Here is a 19,287-nt window from a genome sequence, read left to right as displayed (position 1 = left end):
AAAGGTTTTTTTAAGCATGACGAACTCTCATTTGTTTTTCCCGCATAATTAACAACTCTGACTTTCTATTTCATTTGTTTTAACATTCGCATTAATGAATTCACCTTTTGTCCTGCTTTGCATTTGATATTGAAAAGAAGTTTTATGCTTCATTGCTTTCTAATATGCCTTAGGTAATCAGTCCTGTTAGAGTAGCTTATATAATACTTATCTGAGACAACAAGGGAGACTTTTCTAGGAAATAGAGCTTATCTCAAACTGATTTTTATTTCAATGAGGTCTTTATAAATATAATGGAAGATGTTTTGACAAAGAAATTTGTACAATTATAGAAAATGAAAAAGTATATAGACAGACATAGTATTTTTCCACATAGCCTTAAATCTCTTTAACATTGAAAGTGCTAACATTCTAACCTGCTCTTATTAAATAAATGAAAAGAGCACTCACAACTTTACATGGTAGCACGATTGTACATAAATATCAATCTGCTGAAATATTCTGACTTTTCCTGATTGTATCCCATTTTTGACATTCTCTGGGTCTCCTGTGGATTAAGCACCCCATACAAGTCAGACTGTTTATGCAGCTGAGAAAACCAACTTCAATCATCCTGCTAAATTTTGCAGAGATTGTGAATCAAAACATTTTGATGATAACACATACATGCATTTGACTGAGGTTCAATGATTTTCCACACAAATTCAACATTAACTATATGTGAAATAATAAATCTGCAAAAGGTAATCTTTTCTGCTTTGCAATGATAACAAAAATTGTATGTTCTTTAGAGCCAATGGGAGAAAAATTGGACCACTTACATGGCCCTTTTCTAAATTAGCATGAGCAGGTCCTCCATGTTTTTAATCTAAAGACAAGACAGTCATGTGTCTAAATGCATTACCAGTCATGTTGGTCAGACAAGAGTTATGAATATAGATGGTCGGCCCTAACCATTGCATAAAGACAGCCAAAATAATTTTCACATCACATTCAGTGCTCCTTGATCTGAGCACATCTCTCTTCTGTGACTGAATAGATCATGAAAAGATCTTCATTCTTTCTTAAAATAGTTGGGAATACATACCAATTTATTGGTGATGCTGCTCTATCACTTTCGTTGTGACACACAAATCACATAGAGTTTTTAAAATACCAATCCTAGAATAAGATTGAAGTGTAAGACTGAATGTCACAGCATGAAATAAGACTGAAGTACACCATGAACTCAACTAGAGTAGAATTAAACTATCTCCTTGAATTGAATCATGACATTTTAGGGCTACTCTTCAATAATTCCTCTTGTCCTTCAAAACAAGCACTTCCTGGTGATCTTGAGTTTTTTGTTCTTTATTTCAGGGTTGTCTTCCTAACATACCTGTCCTGGAACCATTAGATTTAGAAGAAGCTAAACAAATATAGTGAAGTTAACCTACATATATTTTCATAACCAGAAAATACCAGCCAACAATTACTTCAAAAATTAGAATAAACCTAGAATAAACATTAGCTAATATCATGGCCTTATGATTATCTTATGATAATCTGAAATTTTGTTTTAGATGGGTGTGAAGTGGGAAAGAGCAAGTGGTAAGCTGAAAGCATGAGCTGAAATGAACCAAAATGGGTTGTAACTCATGTCAGCTCTCACTTATCACTGCTTTCTACCTTAATGATAGAGATATCCCATGGTAGAAGCTAGTGCCCATAATCACAGAGCTAAACACTTGTCTAGCCAGGAGAAGCTGAAGGGGTCACAGGAAATGGTGGAATAGTAGCAGGTCCAGCTTCTGTGTTCCACCATGAAGCCAGCCGGAAGATAAACTGCGATGAGTATGACCTACAAAGGCACTGGTTCACCCTGCCCAGCCTTCCAAATAAAAGGGAATATGGATGTTGCTTCACTTGTTCCCTCAAATCTCACAAAAATGTGTGTGGCCCAACCTACCTAAATAATACAGGGAAGGAGATTCTGGAAAATGTAGCTGATCCTAGCCCAGTTGACCCATTACAGAGTCACCATAGTGCCATAAGTCCATTTGGAAGTCTGGTGAAGGTTATGCATTCCCTCTCAGAATGTTTGTTAATATTTTTAATACATATACTTAAATACAGAGGATTACCCAAGTAATCAATTATATTGAAACAGTGATCAAAAACATGAGAAATCAAATTTGTGCCATAGTAACAGGTAAACTTAACAAGATCTAGGCATATGTTTAATAATAATAATAATTTTGAAACTCTGAGTATAAATCATAGTTTATGATATCTATAATAACCAAAATATGATATGAAATAATTTCTAAAATGAAAATTTCAAAGATATCGCTAATGCTATTGTGGTTTACTGACTAGTCATAATTTAAGGATTCAAGAGATGATCAATTTCAGTTAGAGATTAGTGACGTCATCCGAAGTCTATTCACGGAACCCATAGATAGGATCTGTAAATCCTAGGATAGAAGCTCTCCTTTGGTGTCACAATCTTTCTTGACGAAATGTATTTACCAAGATCTTTAAAATATACTTATTTTAGGCAGTAAGTTCAAAAAATATGAGGCCTCGACGCTGTGTTGTGAGACTTGCATTACATACTAAATGATGTCTATAGTATAACAAGCCTTACTTATTTTTTTACATGTCTACAGTTTTTAAAGTCTTAATTATAGTGAACAGCTTTTCTGTACTTCTCTATGAAAAGTAAAATGAACATTACCAAAAGAATTGGCAGTGCTAAATTGTTAGTAGACTCCCCGGGGTTTTCCTTCTTGCTGTAAAGGCTTCAATGATTTCTTCATAGTTTAGGCATAGTAAAATAGTACCACTTAAGCTTCTGAGCATCAGTCACTAAATGTTTTCAAATAAATTTCTTTCAATTTATATGATACTTATGGCTAAAAAATGATCTTTTTTGCATGCAGTGAGATTCAGAATAATGCACAGTTTTATTAAATGGATATTGTCATATGGGTACAAGGTGAATTAATCTTGTATAATGTTAGTATAGAATAACAAATTTCTATTACATTCTGTTTTTGTGTTTTCTCTAACTTTGATTCTTTTTACTTTGTGTTCACCTTATTTGCTCTTACATATTCCTTACAAAGAGAAGGACTCTGGAGGCACATTTTTTAATTTTTTTTTTAATTTTAGTTACAGGAAATACATGTGCAGGTCTGTTACAAGAGGGTATTTCATAGTGCTGAGGTTTGGGCTTATATTTATTCCATCACCCAGATAATGAACATAGTACCAAATAGGAAGTTTTTCAGCCCTTTCCCTCCTTCCTTTCTTCCCCCTTTTGAAGACTCCAGTGTCTATTGTTCCCAATTTTATGTCCACAGGAACCCAAGATTTAGCTTCCATTTATAAGTGGGAATGTGCAATATTTGGTTTTCTGTTTCTGTGTTAGTTTGCTTAGGATAATGACCTCTGGCTGCATCCATATTGCTGCAAAGGACATTATTTTGTTCTTTTTATGGCTGCATAGTATTCCATAATATATATGTACCACATTTTCTTTAGTCAGTCCACCATTGATGGGCACCGATTGATGATTCCATGTCTTCGCTATTGTGAATAGTGCTGCAGTGAACATATGAGTGCATGTGTCTTTTAGGTAGAATGATTTATTTCCCTTTGGGTATATACCCAGTAATGGGATTGCTGGGTCAAATGGTAATTCTATTTTTAGTTCTTTAAGAAATCTTCATACTGCTTTCCACAGTGGCTTAACAAAGCCACTTTCCCAGCAGCACTGTATGAGCGTTCCCCTTTCTCCTCAGTCTCGTCAGTATATGTTATTTTTTGACTTCTTAATCGTAGCTATTCTGACTGTGTGAGATGGTATGTCATTGTGGTTTGATTTGCATTTCTCTGACGATTAGTGATACTGATTATTTTTGTGTTTGTTGGCTGCTTGTATGTCTTCTTTTGAGAAGTGTCTGTTCATGTCCTTGAGGCACAAATTTTAAATTTAAAAAGTTTAAGTTTTTTAGTTGAGTTTTGGTTTTTCTTTTTACTTTTAGAATAATTTCAGAGATAGGGATGAAAGTTTGGTTACTTTTTTACAGTAACAGATACAGTTCATAATGAAACTATAATTAGTGATTATGGTTTATTATAATTGTATTATGTGATAGTATCAAAAATCACTTAAATATACATTTTATTTCATACTCTTGACACAATGCTGAGAAGGCAATTTTTGCTTTCATTTTATGGACAAAAATCATCAATAGAAATGAGTGAAAATGACTTGACTAAGGTTGTTGTGTGTGTGTTTGTGTGTGTGTGTAATATAGCAAACACATTTACCACTTCTCGGGCATTTATTTTCACCTATATTACCTCATTTATCCTCACAATCACACTAGTCATATATGCTATTACTATGCTTATTTTACAAATGAGTAAACTGAGGTACTAATGTTAAGTAACTATCTGAAGTTCCTGATGCTATTGAGTGGTGGCTAGTGAGGAATAGGCCCTGGAGTATAATCCAGGCTGTTCTGGGCTTGAAGTCTGAGCTCTCAACTTATACTCAGGGAGACCTCTCATAATTCTGTTTTCTCCCGTCTAACAGCTATAGGTATTATTTGTGGTTAGTGTTTTGTTGTATCAACTAAAATGTTTAGGCCATTGTTAAGCATTGTTAACTATTAGTGATGATAATGGGCAACTTGAGACTTTAATGGGATTGCTTGTGGTTTGTTTACTGTTAATGGGTTTTTGGATAGTATTTTTATTGTTATGATACAGTTATCTTTTGTAATGTAAAGATGTGTTCTTACATTTCTATTTAAATTAGAGTGTTTCTCAGAAATATTTAAATACTATTAAATTACTTTTAGCAGTCAGATGATCACAGTTGTTCTTTTCTTTGAACTGAAGGTATATTTTTTGATAAGCATCCAATAGATTAATCATTGTGTTTTTTAAATTTGCAATCCAGTGGCAAACAACACCTAGTCATGTTTCTGAATTCAATTTTCCTGAAGTTTGCTTTGAATATTTGGTTTCATATTCTTAAACTATCTTTATATTTGTGTAATATTTGTCAGGTTTTTATATCACAATCATATTAGATAACTCTCAGTCTTTGGGGATACTTGTAAATGCACTTTCATTCCTATTCCCTTGCTCTCTTAGGTAAGAGTGATACGAAAGCAGGGCTTATATAACCTTATGGCAATGGAGGCAGGTCCATGGCCACTGACATCCACTGCTCAAATCTTACTCTGTTCTCTCCGGACTTTGCTGGAGACTAGCGTCTCTTTTTGGGCCAACTTGGCTGCACCTTGAACTGGAGGGCATAATGTAATTCTCTATTGTCCCTGTCATTTCAGTCTTAGTTTGGTTGACCTGTACCTGTATTGCTCTACAGCATTATCCTCCCTTCACTAACCTGGGCTCATGGCAGGCTGCTGGCTTCAAAATCAGTATGCATACCTTTAGTAACTGAGAGAGGATTAGAGTTTAAATTATTTCCTCTTCTTTTTCTGACCATACAGTTCAGCCCTTTTTATTTTGCTGGCATGTCCATCCACTTCTTACAGGAATGTCCTGCACAGCAGACAGAAGACAGACCCAAACAAATGTTGATATGAAATAAAGCTCTCTATGTTACATATTTCTCTTAAGTATTAGGGGCACTCTTGTTTGTACTGAAACCTAGAGAGGTGAAATTTGGACATGTGCTAATCAGATAAAAATAACACTAGTTATTTCAAACCCAAAACATATGATATTAATATTATATTGATTATAACAGTGTCAGAAGAGCTGGAGGAACAAAAGAGAAATATAAGGGGCAAGAGAGAAGAAAAGATAAAGCAACTCAAGAGTTAATTACTGGTTTTTCTCTTCTGGGCTGGAGATGCACGAATTTTACCCATACACTAAGGGTGCTGTGCTGAGAAGGCTTCTGTTGCTGGAATACAGATGCCCAGGAGTTTATTTCTAGCCTGAAGGGACCACCAGGATGCTCACCGCCACTGTCCTCCCCTTCAGTGCTAAAACTTCTACTGAATTGTCCTGTGAGAGACTCTGCCAGAAACTTGAAATGTAGGGAGTCACTATTCCATTTCTCCTGGGTTCTAATATTCAACCCTAATTGAAAACTTAACCAAGAGAATCTGGGAAATATAGTTTGTGGTATCATAGACTCTTTGTAACAGAGCACAGAAGAGTGAGAATGGAGGCTGAGAGCAAAGGGACAAGAGATTGATCTAGTTATTACTTTTCATTTCTCAGTGTCTATTTGCAACCTTCTGTCCGTGTGTAAATTCTACACAACAATAGTATTAGTTGCCTTTGACATTTCTACTTAGTATGATAAAATCCATTTTTATAAAAATGAAGAGTATCTTACTCTCTTCTCCAAAAGGAAGAAAAATGTTCTATCAGTCCCCAAATTAATTTCTAGGGATGATAATTCCTCCTGTGTTTTAGTTATAGTCCAATTGGGTCTACTATAATTTAAAAACCACACTTTAAGTTATATTATCTCCAGTACTACTACTGTAAAACAATAGGAGAAAGAAAGAGGAAAAAGTAAGTTAATATAAGCAGATAAATAAGGAAGAAATTATATAAATCTACTGCTAATGGCCTCACTTCTGTTTGAATATAACTTCATTGTTCTAGCATGCATTCCATCTTACCCAGTTATTAACCAGACCTTCAAATTACCAGGGTTCTTTACTTGTGGAGTGTAAAGCCCATTTACAGAGGGTTTTAAATTCTCTGATCTTCTATTCATAGGATTGATCTAAGTTTTCCTTAACTCTTACCGTTGGATGTGGAATAAGAGAAGCTTTAGAAAATCCCCTGTGTTCTAGACATAATCTTTTCTGCTCCAGTGTAGATCAAGAAATCAATTTCCTTCTGATAATTGAGATCAGTCAACGTAACCAGTAGAGTAACTTTCTTCTTTATCAATTGGTTCAATAAGATGAGAACTCAATAGTGGACTGGTGGCAGTTTCAATATCCAATTAAATTAAAACAGTATTTTTATCTCTTGGAGAAAACATTACACCCTTGGAAATGAAGAACTCTGAAGCACTGCAGACGAAAGTTTTGGTAAATGTAAGTAAAATTCTGTAAGTTGGTTATTGGTCCTAATAGAGAGAGGAACAACTTCCACTACACCCTTGTATTCTTGACCCAAGTATTCTGGATATAGAATAGACAGCTTATAAACCTGTTTATATATATCACATCCCATTGAACTGCACTCCAACTTCACAGAATGCCTTAACTGAACCCTCAGTCAGCTCCCCCACCTTCTGTCAGGTTAGCTGCCACTGAATGATGGGGTACATGTTGTTCTTTGGTTGAAACCAGTGTTGTATGGGATACATGATAGTGAATATGGCCTTACCTGAGTCCACAGATGTTAAGGCTTGCAGAAACATTTTTGTCAGGGAAGACAGATGCATATCCAGAAAAAGTGTCTATTCCAGTGAGTACAACTCTCTGTTCACATCATAATGGAAGGGACTTAAGGTAAACAGCCTGGTGCCCAGTGGGTGCCTGGTTACCCCAGCTGACTACTGGTACAATCATTGAGCCTCATTACTTGTCCTTGTTGTAGGCAGGTTAGAGATCCAGCAACAGCAGTAGCCAAGTAAGCCTCGGTGAGAAGAGACCTTGTTGTTGATTGTTTGCATATATCCCTCACCAACGTGATGACTTTGTACCCATTGTATCTTGGAGTAAGTGTGGAAAAAAGATGCCAGACATGCGCATTTTGGGTCATTTTTTTTTACCTAATTATTGGGATCCACCATATAAACAAACACACAGACACACATACAGACACACACACACACACAAAAGTATACATATACTTCCCACTTCACCAGAACATCATTACTCTTCTTAGATATTTCCTTTAGTCAAATTTCTCTGAAATTTCAAAAATTAATTAAATGCTGTTTTTTGTCACATATCCAGTATTTAGTCACACTACAATATTTCTAACACAATATTACAATTGCCTTTTGAGCATAATTTCCAATTTGACTATAAACTACTTGTAGATAGGTGATCTTTTATTTATTTTTGAATCTCCAGTTTGTAGCCTGTATTTGAGATATAGTATTTCAAGCCAATATTTGCTGACAATGATTGCAAGTAGTTCTTACTTAATATTTGCATTTTTCTTTAACTCACCTGTTAGGAAACTATGTATTCTTAATTTTCAAGTGATTTGCTTTTCTGAGTGCACACATTGTACATATTAACTGTGTGCAATTCATTTTATATAGCAATTCATTTTATATATATATATATATAAAACTTGGTGAAAATTATCCTGTTGTCCCTATTTTTACATATGTTTGTAATTTTTCACTATAAAAAGGTTTTTAAATGACCTTAATTATGTTTCAAATATTTAACAATATTAAAAATGATGTGCATGTGTTATGGAATACATAATCTGATGCATAATTATTAAATCAAGAAGATATCATTCAACATTTTCTGTATTTTATTTTTAAATTTTTAATCCACAGGATCTGTCAATGACAGAGAGAGAGAGATGTGTTAAAATTTCCCATTCTATTAAGAGCTGATATTTGCCACCAGATTGATATTTGGTGTGACCTTATTTCTTTCACAGTCCATTTGGGTACCAGTTAAATTACCTTCTAAAATCTGAGAACAAGCACAGATTGAGGCCAGAGATTCTCCTAGCTTCTCGTTCAACAGTCATTCTCAAGGTTGCTCTGTTTGAAATGGGGTGATTTCTTTGACTCACTTCAATCAAATGCGTTTCCTGGAGACAATAGCCTTCACCTTTTCTTCAGGATCTCTCTCTGCCCTTAGTTCTGGTGTTTTACTCCTGGTGTTCAAATGCAGTTATCTCCTCCTCCACCAGCTTTTCTTAAGCCTCACAAACTTTCTGATTAGTTTTTCTCTTAGTTTTGCCACCTTGGTGTCTGTCTTGCTGCTTGAGTGCCTATTAATATGTGGGCCACTGATGATAAGATTCTTATCTCAATAAGATCTCTTAATCCTATCCTGTTAACCTTGAGATTACTTAAATTTTACCCAGATTTTGACTACTTTGTTTGTTATAATGTATTTTTTCTGTTATGAATTTTTGCATTTTTAATATGTTCATAATATTTTATTGTGAAGCTATAAAAGATTCAGAAGATAACAGGTGATATTTCCAACCAAAAATCTACAAACACCAATTCTATGGATATATACGATAATGTCTTATAGATATACCTTTTACTTATTGTTTGAATAGTGTTGTTTCAAAATTTAATCATCAAAAATACAATAAAAATATTTTTAGGAATCTCTATTTTAAATTATTTTAGAATAATTCACAGAAGTAGAATGACTGAGTAATTGGGTAAGAACATGCTTGAGCCTTTAATATATTTTCTTTCCAAATAGTTTGAATCCCTTTATGCTTATATCAATATCACTTGAGAGTCCTTGTTTCAAAAAGTCTCAGCTGTATTGAAATTTTTATTTAAATTATATCTTCCCCAATTGCAAGGCAAAAGTGATACTTCATCAATTTAATTTACATGTATTTAATTGGTTAGTGATTTTTGTACTTTCTTCACATTTTGTTAGTTTATTGTGTTTCTACCTGGTGAATTGTGTGTACATGCTTTGCCTATTTATCTGTTGCCTTTTTAGAATATGTCCTATAAATAAATATTCCAGTTCAATATGAATTCTAAGACATTATTTTATTATATTTCTACAGATATATATATATTAAAATTTTCTAAGAAAATATAATTTACTAAAATTTACTCAAGGAGACAGAAAGAATCTAAACAGATTTACATAGAAGAAATAAAAAAGCTTGAGAAAGAGACATCCTTCAAAATACAGCAAGCTTGCTGAGATGGTTTCACAAGTGAATTCCTTCAAACCTTTAAAGAGTAATAACTACTTACTTATCTTTCTAGATAACTCTGAGGATGAGCCCTTTCACAATTATTATTGTTCCTGAATCAAAATAGCTTTTCTTGGATCTTGAGGATCCGAGGATCTTGAGGATCTCATTCACTGTAACCATATTTGTAAATGAAATATTAGTAGATTTAAGTTCCTTTAAGTTTCTATAGCATCAACTCTAGAATATTGTTTATTTTAAACAAAGAACTGTACATATTTAGTGTGTATAATTTAATGAGTTTGTACATATGCAGCCATTTTAAATACCATCACCTCAGTCAAGGTAATAGACATATACAACACTTTCAAAAATTTTCTTGTGTTCCTTTGTTTTTGTTTCTGTTTTGAGGGAAGAACACTGAACATGAGATCTAATAACCTCAACAAATTTTGAAGTGCACAATTTTTAGTAGAAATTATATTTAATTGGTATGTGTTCATCTTCCATGAGTACAGACATGAAGACAAATCCAATTTATATTTTATTTCTAAAACTCTTTCATATGTATACCAAAAATATTAAAAAACATTTATTTTCATGACAATATTCAATGTCGTATTTTCATGACAATATTCAATGTCATATTTTGTTATTTAGTTTATTCTTTCTCAAGAGAAAAATACTTTTTAATGAATGCTATTTGCCTTTTACAAGTAAAGGATAATATTGCCTTAGATAATACATTTTATAGTTAAGTACAATTTAAGTGACTGTAAGAAATGTAAAGCTCTCAGCTAAATCTTAGGAGCATGTGAAGGATCATTCTAGGTTAGATACATGTTTTCATGAAGCTTAAAACTTTGTCTTTGACATTCACTCTAAAAAAAGAATTATCCATATGTTTGTAAGTCAAACCGGTTTCAATTTTAGCATGTATCTCTTCTTACATATAATTTAAAGAAAATAATCCCTATTGTATAAAATATGCTCCTTTGTCCTAAAACACTATTGTTCTGGTTTTATGATTATCTTATTAAGTTGTCTTTTGGATTTTTTCACTTATTTGGTTACTTATTTTGTTCTATTTTATTTTAATTTTTCTGAGGTAGAGACTCACTCTGTCTCCCAGGCCAGAGTGCAGTGGTGCGATCTGGGCTCACTGCAGCTTCAGCCTCCTGGGGCTCAGGTGATTCTCCCACCTCGGTTTCCCTAGTAGCTGGGACTACAAGCACACACCACCATGCCAGCCCAAAGTTTGTATTTTTTGTAGAGTCAGAGTTTTGCCATGTTGCCCAGGCTGGTCTCAGACTCCTTGGCTCAAGCGATCTGCCCATCTTGGCCTCCCAAAGCACTAGGACCACAGGTGTGAGCTGCCACACCTGGCCATTGGATTTATAGATTTTAAACAGATGCTTTCTGAGCCTTCACCCCAGATTATGAATAATATTTTATGTTAAACACTTATAGACTACTCTTGACTAAGGAAAACATCAAATTATAAAATAAATTTTATGTAAGCTTCTCAACCTAACTGTAGAATTATCAAACTTTACTTCTCATGGGAACCTTTGAACACTAATTTATCTCAAATTAGAGTAATACCTCTGTGTTTGTGATAAGTGTGTAAATAATGAATTCTGAAAAACCTCCAGTATCTATCTTAGAGAGTAAATCCATGAGGGGAAACACACAAACACATTTTTAACGTTATTTCACTTTATTGTCATTTTCAAATGTCTAAATTAACTCTACTTCTTATTCCTGATCTATGGTTCTCAGGGAGGAAAATACTTTTCATCTGTCTAATACTCATTCATATGTTTGAAGACCATTTTTATGTCATATCTCAATTTAACATCTCTACTTAAATTTCTGCTCTATTTCAATGTCAGTCATCCTTTCATTCAAGTGTAGCAGCAGCTCTGGAATTATTGAAGTGATGCGGACAAAGCATGACAGATTCCAGCTGGGTTTTATGTATTTTAGCTTGGAAATGCACAGAAAAATGTTATGAGGCACAGAAAAAAAAAAACACAGAAAAAAGCTATCAATTAAGGAATACAATGAGGATTTGTTAAGTTCCTTGATGAGAACAAGAGGGCTGTTTTGTCTAATATCTCTTTGATTTGTAGTATAGACAAATTAGTCTAGGCTAGTGTGTATTTAGCTGGGAACCTGGGATGAAGATGGAATTGGCAAAGGATTAATTTGTTTGTGAACGGAGTACATTCATCTTATATAATTTTAATTGATTCCATGTGTTTATTTGACTTTAATCCTCCGATAAAACCTAACCGATGGCTACTCTGAGAGTCTACTCTAATCTATTTACCTATCTATTTTCTGTTTTATATATTGTACTTTGTCTATCTGTGTTTCTATGTCTTCATGTTTTTGCTCATAACAATTATAACTGCTTGTTGAAAAGACTAAAAAATTTTCTAATTAATTTCACTATGGACATTGATTTATTCAATATCACTTTGAAGTATTTATGAAGAATATTGTACACACTATAAGGGATGGTTCTAGATAATACATTTGTATGATTAAAGGAATCATTTCTTCATCCCTCTTGAAGAAATGATTCCTGAAATCATAAAATGTGTTGCTTGAATAGTTATTATCTCCTTTTCAGCATCCTTAAGTATTTAGAAAAAAGAAAATTTTCAGTAAATTGACCAAAACATCAAAATTCAGTTGGTTGAATTGACTGTGCTTCATCTCTGAGGCAAAGTCATGTGGCAACTCCCCCAAGGCACTGGTCTGTTCCCTAGGATTACTAAAACATATTCATTTATTCCTGCATGCATTAAATACATACTTATTAAACACATACTGTGCTCCAGGCATTGTACTAGGTGCCTCATTAAAATGAAACTTACTAAAGGTGTTTTTAAGGTTAGTTTTTATTTGATTTTATTGTCTGTCTTTTTGAAATTATTGTTATAATATTTCCTGTCATTCACTTGACAGGTGTTTTCTTCCTCTCAAGACACCATCTATCTTCTCAAAATTATATAAAATTAATTCTGTCCACATTCATAATGAAAAATCATTTACAGAGATTATGTGTGAGTTCTTGGGAATAACTGACACTCCTAAGTACCATTTTCACTTAATGTCCATTAATTTCTTAAAATGAAGTAGAGTATGGTTTATTGATTAAAAACACAGAGTATGAATTTTTCTAGGCTTAAATATTAACTCTACCAATTTTGGATATGTGGTCCTACCAATCTGAACATTTGAGTCCTTAATATGGAAGATGGGTAGAACAAAGAGTTCAGTGAGATAATACACAATTAATAATGTTCAATAAATATCACTCATAATAACTGATGTGTACAGTAGTGAAGCATATTGAACTTTTCGTGATGAAACATGAAATTTATTATATTAATGAAGGATCTTAGATGCTGTTAGCAATTTATATATCATTAAATAAATGGTTTTATATTTTTGAAACAAAAGTTTTCCTCAAATTATAAGACACAGTTTTTTTCTAATGATAATCCTTTGAAAAGATTCATGATACATCTCCATGGCAATGTATATTTTTAGCCAGTATTTATAAAGTTTGTGTAGTGGTCTTTGATACATGAAATAAAAATGTACTCAGGTATATTGAACTGAACGAACATTTGAAAAACAAAAGCCTACTTAGAGGGAAAAAGTAATTTGTTTTTTCTCAGAGCTAATGATGTTTATCTCTCAATAATGTTATAAATTCCAAGATTTAAAATCAGCCAACAAAACATTATTTGGGAAGATTTGATTTCCAGAATGTATACCATTTTTTAATAGCCTTTTCTTTTTTATAGTTATGTTATTAACCAAAGTAATAAATTCTTATAACCCCCCATTTCTGTACAAAAATTTCTGTAACTGAAAGAAACAGGAAGTTTGCCAAGATTTATTTTTTCATAATTCAAATTGTACTTTCTCCAATAAGTATTCTATCTTATCTCATGCCTATACAGAAAAGTAGTACAGAATACATAGTCATAATATAAATTATTTTTATGCACCAAGATAGTAAAATTCCGCTACACAATTGTTGCACACATATTGTGAAAAACCATTACAATGATTATCAATATTTGCCCGTGAGACTTCTCTTTAAGTACTTAAGGGTTTTATTTGTGATAACCATGCTTTATTTATAATGCACAAAAACTCTTAAATTACATATTATTTCTCCAGTCTGTGCCTTAATGTCAGTGAGTATTTGGCAAATGAAATGCCAATAAGGAAATGTGCTATTGTTGAGAACATAATATGACTTGGTATTATTACTACTTTGTCTTATTGTGTTGGAGAAAATAATTTTCTTCTATCTGAGCATTCAGAACCTTAATTTTTATCTTTAGTTTCATTATGGCACTTTATATAGTGAAGAAAATAAGACATTTCCCTTAAGTGCATGTTTTTTAAAGTGCTGAAAATCTCATTTTAGGTAAAAGCAAATTTAAGTTGGGCTAAATCTTTGCAATTCATTTTGCTTGCAAAGCCTCATAAAACTAATATTTTTGGTTTATCTAGGGATTTTAAATAAATTATAAATTAAAGTATATCTGAGATTGAGATGAAGACTTATAAATAGAATTGTTAAATATGAATTTTGCTGTAATTCAAATAATAGATCCACTACACAGAAAGCCTTTCAATTGCTTGGAAACCAATCCTGTACTTTGGGATATATGTCAACTTAGATTATGTAAATGAAAGAAATATACTAAAAGAGGAAGTGGAGAGAAAACTTATTAAATGGACTGGTTGAGATTATGAAATCAAGCTATAGAACATAGGAAGTGATATAATAAATATCTTTTCTGGGCTTTGTGGGCTTAAAAAGCAAATTTATTTAATAAAATATAAATAGATGACTATTGTTTCATTTTATTTCATTACTTTTAAAAAAATCATCAGCTTTTCCACTTACACAACACTGTTTTGTTTTATGTATTGTGATAAAGTCATCAATGTGGTTTGTTCTTTGACATTAATAGTGGTTCAAGCAATATAGCTAAACAAGTTGAATCTTACAATAAAGAGCCATGAAATAGAAACATATGTCTCCCAACTAGAACACTGAAAAAACATTGCTTACTTTGCAGTGTTTCTTAGTTGAATTTTGGAAGTCTGCAAATTTATGATTCATAGAGGCATTCAAATAGCAAATTATAAGCATTTACTTTACATTGGGAGTCAGCAAATTTAGAATTTATATAAAATGGTAGCTTAGATTAGCAAATTATAATTGCTTATTTTACTGTTTATGCAATGCTTATTACATTTATATAATGACATTATTCTACAAATAAAAAGTTTTTTAATCTAAAGCATGGAAAATGTGTAAATTCTTTTACTTTTCTTATTTAAATGCCTTATATAAAAGTAAAGGTTAGGTATCTTACCTCATTTAAAACATGAAAATGCAATTCTATTTAATTCACCAAATATTTATTATGTACCTTTATATTCAAGAAATGAATTGGTACAGCTGGGGAAAGTAATAAACAATAATCTATGGTTTCATTAGTCAAACAAATTATACTAAATAAGTTACTACTCCAAATTCATCATTCTTAAGAGAGAAATTCTTTATTATAAAAAATTTGATAGGAGAAAAACCATAATCACAGCTTCTCTTATCAGCTATGGGACCTAAGTTATTATAATATCCTAGTTTTCAAAGTCCTCAATTTGTTTGCCTGTGAAATGGGATAAGTCACATATTCATTACAATGATTATGCAATGAGATAAGCATATTGAATCAAATGCTCAGTGATTTTTAGGGACCTTACCACTAAGTTAGAGAGTTTTTATATCATAGAAACTAAAATAGGTTGAAAACAAAAACAAAAGCAAAATTATATCTCTAGGTTAAAATAGTTTGCAAGAAGTATGGCTAATGAAAATAAGAAGTACATGAACTACAAATGATTTCTATTTTTACCTCTGTTTTCATGCCATCAGGTATAATATTGTAGTGTTGGAGGTCACTATTGAGTCAATTTAGGTTTATTCTTCTGTGAAGTGTGGAATCAGGTTTTTGAAAATGTGACTGAAGCAGAATTGGGTAGTGTTAGAATTCAGCACTGAGATCACACAAAACATTTCCTAACGCTTGTTGTGTCTTCAAAGATCTAACCAAGATGCAGCATAGATTTGGAGGGAATGCCGTGAAATACACTATTCTATTTCATTTTTTTAAGTATGTTCTTTTTGGAAAAATCTTTCCAGCTATTGCATCTACCTTGTTTTCTGCATAAAGGCAACATGCTTTCTTTGTCTGGCTATTTTCCTTTCTAACATGGAAAAAAAAATTGGGACCAAGCCCTTGGTACCAATTCCATGTTGCTTCCTTATGAGCCAGGAATGGAGCCATCACACCAGCACTCACCTTTGAAATGCTTCTTTAGAAAACATGTGACAAGATAAGTCATCCATATATTTGTTTAATTTTGTATGATACTTGGTCTGAGAGACAGCCAGATGATTATTAAAAGATAAAAAATGAAAAAAAAACCTTTCAGTAACTTTTAAATGTTGTCTATATCCACCCTCATCTGACTTTATTTCACCACCCCACAGAGACCATAGCCAAAAATTTCTCACCTCTTACCCATCTGAGCTCCTTTTTAGTTTTCAGAGAAGAGGCATCACCTTAGCAACTACTTTTGTTTCCTTAGGATGTAGCTAAAATGCCATGTACTCTAAGAAAGGGAAAGAAATGAAGAGTGGTATGTGGGTAGACCTTCCCTGTCTAAACCACCATTTATATTTATTTTGTAGCAACATTGGGTGGTACAGATTTTAACAAATAATTTAGAAGAAAAAAAATTCCAACATGTGAGAAGGGGTTTGAGATTTGAGATCCAGGGAAGAATAATGGAAACATGAGTTTTTAATGTTGATTCAAATTTCAATATTCCACACGGCTGGTGCTGATTTGTAGCAGTGATTTGTGAAGATGTGCTTCATTAAAATCTGGTTTCTCCTCTGCTTAAAATGGATTGCAAGTTAGGATGAAGGCACTAAATATGGTTAATTTCAGGACTGATCACATTGCTTGCTTCGTGGGTTTGAAAGTAAGACACAATTTATGAATTAGTCTGTTTTTAGCACATACATTTTTTTGCCATTTCTCTGAACAACATATGATGCCCAATTACTTGATGTCTTTTGTGGAGAGGCCTCAAAATAATGTACCAAGTTAAAATACAGATAACATTTGTATATATGCCTTCTAGAAGATGTGTGAATCTTTTTAATGAAATGAAATTTTTAATCTCTCTGCTTATTTTCCTTTATTTCTTGTAAAGTTGGCATCTTCTAAATTGTAAACTAGCTCAAAGCCATATTGAAGACCTAAGGTGGGGATAAGTATTACTGTAAAGATCTTTCATCTGTTGCGTCATTTCTTATTATGCAAATTTTTTGGCAAAAGGTATAATGGGGCCTGTAAATTGATATATCTAAGCTGATGGCACTAAGAAATGAAGCATCTGTCCCTAGTGTTCTTGCGGACAATTTACTTCACTGATAGATAATTTTGTGCCTTATTAAAATGAGAGAAACTGTTGACTACTAAAGGTGAAATAAGAAGACAGGCTTCACTGGAGAAAAACAAACCTGTGTGCTCTTCAGAGAATTTGATATTTACAGTGAACATGTATTTGCATTTATGGGCAGGAGAAGGCTTTGGGGAAAGTAGCCTCCTGGGGCTGGCTGTTTTTGCAATTTGGAAAACACTAATACATGAGTAAGTTGGCTGCCTGAGTTGGCAAGGTAGACAGGATTACACGCACAGAACAGGCCTATGTACGTTTGCCAGCCAGATGGTGTGAGACAGTTTATTAGCACAATGTCCTTAGATTATGTCTGTATTAGTCTTCTTAGTCAAGATGACTATTAATGTACAATGGCACTAATGTGGAATAGTGGAGTCCTGGATAAAGTGCGCCCATATAGGGAGAAGCCAAAGGCAAAACACTTAAGTAGCTAAAGGTCTAGTGAACAAATTCCCCAAGAGCTCACAAGGACCAATGATCTGGTTTCTGTATTTGTGTGTGCATGTGTGTGTGTGTATATGCATGCACATGTGCATGTTTTCCCCATAATTCCCAAACCAAGTTAAGGGACCTTAGCTACATGGAAGTCATTTTTTCCTTTTTTCACACAACTCAGGAAAGGCCCTGTGTCATGCTGCTAGGTGAAGGAAGAGGAGCACTCATAGGGCTTAGATTCCTCTCTCCCCAGGAGTTCCCAGGCTTTGGAGAATGTCCTCTTCTCTACTGGGCTTCTTTTGTACCTTTGAGCAAGGAAGAGAAATAGGTACTATTTTTATGTAGGGCTTTGTCAGAAAAATTGTTTTACAAACATCTGTCTTTTTGCTAAGTTATTCCAAAAAGTGTTTATTAAAACAGTATTATTTCCCATAGCAAGTTGAAATAGAACCAATGAACAAGATCTGCTGACATAATTATATTGTGTGTTATTTTGAATCATGAACATTTCTGAACTTGGCAATTTAATATGCAAATAATATTAATCTCAAGATATTTATCTAGTTTAGCCCTCTTAAATCATTATGTGCAAAATTTACCAAGAATAACTGGATTGACTTTTTCTATTTTTCCCCCTGAAAGTAACTTGAGAATTTTATATATAATCATCTGAGGATTTAGGGACTTTTATGCTTTTTACATTTTTAAAATACAGTTTTTACTTTTGGCTTTTCAGTGAATTTTTTACAAGGATATATATATATATATATATATATATACAAACACACATACACACACACAATAGAATACTATTAGATTTCTTTGAAATTCACATAAGATAATAAAAAACAAATTTTAGTAGAAATTTGTAGTGTACCAAAAATAATGAAGGAAGAGATTCTGTGAATATGCTTAATTTATGACTGAAGAATTTTTTATAGTGAAAGTCTATGCTCTATTTTTTCCTCTAACCTGCCCATCCTCATCTATATAATAATGGAAATATAATAAAGATACGTAACTGGATACGTGAATATTTGGAAGTACAATAAAGATCTATTAATGTATAACTAAACACCCCAAAATGTTAGTGGCTTAAATAAATTAACTATTTTATTTGTTCATTATTTTGCATCTTGGGCAGGGCTTAGATGCTGCTTCTGCTGGTCTCGCCAGCAGTCAGCCATAAGACTGTAGTCAATTCATAGGTTAGCTAAGGCCTAGTGTCAGCTCAGATCTTGAAAGGCTGGGAATCTCTTCTATTCTATGTGATCTCAGGATCTGTTGTTCTACATATGACTTATTCACATGGTCTTTTCAGCCAGATAGCCAGAGCGCTTACTTGATGTAAGCACAAAAGCAGAAGCTTCCTGGTCTTTTTAAGGC

At 33.0% G+C, this 19,287-nt stretch overlaps 1 protein-coding gene and 1 long non-coding RNA gene across 6 annotated transcripts in view; one reads left to right on the top strand and one right to left on the bottom strand.

Annotated features, from left to right (window-relative positions):
• MARCHF1 (membrane associated ring-CH-type finger 1) overlaps positions 1 to 19,287 on the top strand; it is an 841,310-nt gene that overhangs the window by 271,339 nt on the left and 550,684 nt on the right. The window lies entirely within an intron of this gene.
• On the bottom strand, positions 3,155 to 7,478 carry LOC129143791 (uncharacterized). Its single transcript, XR_008547657.1, has 3 exons — positions 7,390 to 7,478; positions 6,798 to 7,070; positions 3,155 to 5,568 (listed from the first exon to the last, which is right to left on the bottom strand). It is a non-coding gene; the product is annotated as an uncharacterized LOC129143791 (long non-coding RNA).

This window comes from Pan troglodytes, chromosome 3, assembly GCF_028858775.2.
Source record: "Pan troglodytes isolate AG18354 chromosome 3, NHGRI_mPanTro3-v2.0_pri, whole genome shotgun sequence".
Classification (NCBI taxonomy): Eukaryota; Metazoa; Chordata; class Mammalia; order Primates; family Hominidae; genus Pan; species Pan troglodytes.
This window is presented reverse-complemented; position numbering and strand designations above follow the sequence as displayed.